Source organism: Pseudopodoces humilis, chromosome 3 (assembly GCF_049639895.1).
Source record: "Pseudopodoces humilis isolate 2021_Gansu_Grassland_sample_001 chromosome 3, ASM4963989v1, whole genome shotgun sequence".
Classification (NCBI taxonomy): domain Eukaryota; kingdom Metazoa; phylum Chordata; class Aves; order Passeriformes; family Paridae; genus Pseudopodoces; species Pseudopodoces humilis.
This window is the reverse complement of record NC_142202.1, coordinates 54480537-54484556: the sequence shown is the minus strand read 5'-3', so window position 1 is coordinate 54484556 and position 4020 is coordinate 54480537. Positions and strand designations below refer to the sequence as shown.

Genomic DNA, 4020 nt, shown 5'->3' with positions numbered 1-4020 from the left:
TTGGCCAGAGGTCAAATACAAATACAAGAAAACTCTGGAGCTTCAGCTTCCTTCAAATCCATGTCATACCAGTGCTCTCTGAAGTACTGGTACCCAGTACCTATGAGATGGCTTTTCATGAGGATTTGACTTTGTGAATGAAAGGAACACATTATGTAAGAATAAAAATTACTTTCAAAAATCTGTACTTCCAGGATGATCATTTCCATTTTCTTCCAATCCCAGGGCAAAGGCCCACCTGGTTCCCAGGAAAATTAGGAGATACAGCGCACCAAGAAACATTTCCCCTATGCAGCAAGCTGACACAATCAATAAGACAACCAATAAACTACTGCCAGAACTGAGTTTAGAGCTCAAGGATGCCACATTGGACTGACAACTCTGATTCACCTGCTACTGCACTGTAGCTTCTGCCTTCAACCATCTGCCCTGCCTCTGTCTTCAGTGTTTCTGTTGCCAGTGCTTAGGTGGCTCCTGTGCTGACAAAGCAGTATCTGGGGTGGAGCAGCACAGCTGGCATCTGTTTTGTTTTCTCTCTAAACACCGTGTTCTATTGTGCAGGAGTTCAGCTGATGCTGCTGGAGCAGCTAAGCCATCCCTGCAAGAGGAATGGGACAGACATGCAGAAACGAAACAGGTATGGTGTCCTGGGATGAATGATTTCACACATCTATTTTGAATAAAACTGTCATAACTTTCATGCCATGTGATCAATTTGTCCTCCATTTACATCTCCAAATTTTCTCTCCAATACAGAGGCCTGAATTACCACTAAGCAGTAGTTGCTTTAACATTGTTTTCCAGTGGTTTTGTAAAATGGAAGTATCACAGCTCAGCATAGCAGTATATCTGCAGGCAAAGTCCATCATAGTTATTTACACTGAAACTTCCTAGGGACCTGTAGAAAAAGGCATATCTTAAAGACTCAGTAAAGATGTTTCCTTCCATCTTGACTCATCAGCTGACATATTCCATATGCTCTGTTTTTCTCACTATTGATTTAACTAACAATAGAAAATATATTTAATGAATTATGATCCTGTGACAACAAATTAGCTAGACTAGTATGTATAAAGGTCTCTCTTTAAACTTTAATTAGTTTAACAATGATGTGCCTGCTGCCAGTGTTTGCGTTTCAAGAAAACATGCGGCAGCCTATAAGCACAATGCTTTCTATTTAACATAGAAAGTGTCTCTCAGTCCAGGCTTATTTATAAAGCAATTTTCTAATAATGATCTGGATTCAGTGGAGTTCAATCAGTGATGGAGCTACCCTGGCATACATAAAATGAATATATTAAACCACCTATCAAGTACCTGACTGCACAAATAAACATAAAGAATGGGGGAAGGGAGAAGAAGAGAGGTGACTCTTGAGTTAGACCTCTTTTTCCTGAAAACACTCTCCTCTTCCCACTCCTTGCTCAAAGCTGGAGAAGGTGTCAGGCTGTGATGGAAGAACTACATGTTCTTCCAGCCTTCCCTTGAGAATCCTGTGCGTTGTACACTTTGCTGCTTCCATAGGTCTGTGTGCAAGAGACACTGCTATTCACACAAGATCCCTGATGGTCTGTCTGACCTCTCTCTGCTTCAGGGGGTCCCCATACCACCTCCACTCTCACCTCACATCACACATAGTGCCCCATCCCATAGCACATGTATGCTTTCCTTGAGGACAAGGGGAGGAGAATGCACCACTTCCCTCTACCACTCTCCATATTCTCCTTACTCACCATTTCCACATGGCAGCTCCCTCCTGTACCCCAGACTCCACTTGACATTTGTTCTGAGATGCCTTTTTCTCTCATTTTCCTACACCACCCATCTCTGTTTCCCTGCTCACATCCTTGTGCCCTCACTCTCCCTCTCTCCATCTTCCACCTCTGTCCCAGGAGGACACAGCCCAGACCTACCCCTAGGAAGACAGGTCACTGTTGTGAGAGTCCAGGACAAGCCAAAGCACCCTCCTTTTTTGGGCACATCCCTCTGCACAAGCAGGAGGTGCTTGGGCACTACTGCAGAACAGCTGCTCTTTCTGGTAAAGTGAGCTGTGGTGTCTCTCTCTGACATGTCTTTCATGGAGCTTTCAAACAAGCACCTCTCTCTCCTACTAATGCCTGAGCAAACTTGTGGCAAATAAATATTGCATAAGCTCAGAAGCTCAGTTTTATCAATGGCCTAAAAAGAGCTTTGATGTCCCAACAAACATGGACTGGGCCTTCAATGCTTGCATTCAATGACCTGAATCCAAGGCATTAAATATTGGCTGGTTCATATGGCTGAGGAGATAGTGGTTGGAAGAGACCTCTGAAGGATGAGTACAACCTCCTCTGAAAACAGGACCATTGCCAACATCACATGAAGTATCTTCAAATTTCTGCTGCTAATTAAAAGTGAAAGGTTTGAAAGATTTCTAGAAGCCACATGTGAGGTAAGAAGGTGGCACATTATCTATCAAAACACCAGGCTCTGTTCTCTGTCCGCTGCTGGGTTCAAGGACAGGAACATCTTTCCACATGCTCTCAGTGTCACCACAATCTTCTATGGATGTGTGGGGATCTTGGCCCCTGGAAAGAGCTGGTAGAGTGCTTGAAGAAACTCATCAGAGCCACTGGAAAATCAATAGAACAGTTAATGCACTTCACCCATGGTCCAGAATTGAACCATATGCATGGTTTCTGCTTGAAAACTCATTTCCTCAAATTACCAGCATCTTTAATTCTATTCCTAAAGCTATGCAGAAACAACATAGCAGAACATGAGGCCACGAATGTCACAGGGAATGGCTCCAATTTGTGTGCCACAGATCTGTTTTGTGGACATAAAATATACAAAAAGTCCTACACACCAAGTGTGGCAGAGAGTTAAACAAAATTAAAAAGGAATTTTCTGCTTAATACGGTAGGAGGAGGAGAGGCAAATAGTTGGAAAGGTGTATGAATGGGCATACTTTAGCATTTTCAGGCCATTTTAGGTGCACTGCATCTCACCTCACCACTTGCCCCACCACTCCAAGTAGGAGGTTTCTTCCAGGGAAGGCAGCAGGGACACTGAGAGAGAAATGGAAGTGCAGACTCCTACTCTGAGGATGTTATCTAATCTAATTTTGGCGTGACTGAATCTCAGCCAAAATCACTGGATGAATTCTCCAAGCCCTGGCAACTCAAAAATGCTACAGTAGGATATTGTATAGGTGCTTAGTGGCCCCTAAAAGCAGGAGAAAGTGTTGCTTTGTTTGGTTTAGGTGGCTGAGAGTTTATATGAGGGGTGGGAGCTCAGTTTAAATGCTAATTGACTCATAAACAAGCCTGAGTTAAATAAAAGAATCAACTAGCATCAGCTGAGCTAGATCAGTTTAAAAATGCAGGCTTTTGTTAATCAGAGAGAGTTTGTATTGGGATAGGCCAGGCACTGCTCCAAAAGCAGCATCAGATTAAACCTCCTACTCGAAAAACACTCATTAAAAAGCAACTTCCATTGAAAAAGATCCTACTTGTCGCTACCAGCCATTGTTAGGCAGTGAAGCAGTGACAGATATTTTTGAAGACTATTATGGAGAAATAAATATTTATTTAGCTGTCTAAAGTAATTAATCCCTGCTGTTTCCTTTTTATGTAAGCACATACAAGGCAAGACTGTCTTTGTACTTGAGTTTTAGGAGACAAGTCTATGTAGAGGCTCCCATGGTTTTTGAAGGCAGTAACAAATTCCTGCCTAATACTTTCTGTGCAACTTGAGAACGCCAACCATCAAGCAGCAATAATAGACTTTTCCTATCCCCATTCAGTGGCAGCAGGAAGGAGATATACTAAGGGGAAAGAACAGAGACAAGAAAGGTGAGAAAGTAGAAACTGTGAGTGACATGCAAGGATGCAAGAAGCTGGCCCACTGCTGGCGTGGGATTTGATGAAGGAAATCGCTTTCACAGGGTATCAATTTGAGAATAAAAAAAAAAAGGCAGGGGGGGGTGGAATGAAGGGAGATTAAGCTGTAAAAGCACAAGAAAAAGGATCAATAACC

The 4020-nt window shown here is 42.8% G+C and overlaps 1 long non-coding RNA gene across 1 annotated transcript; it reads right to left on the bottom strand.

The window, feature by feature from the left end:
- Nucleotides 1-2387: 2387 nt before the first annotated feature.
- LOC148184651 (uncharacterized) lies at nucleotides 2388-3198 on the bottom strand. Its single transcript, XR_015772320.1, has 2 exons — nucleotides 2991-3198; nucleotides 2388-2611 (listed from the first exon to the last, which is right to left on the bottom strand). It is a non-coding gene; the product is annotated as an uncharacterized LOC148184651 (long non-coding RNA).
- Between the last annotated feature and the right edge of the window lie 822 nt (nucleotides 3199-4020).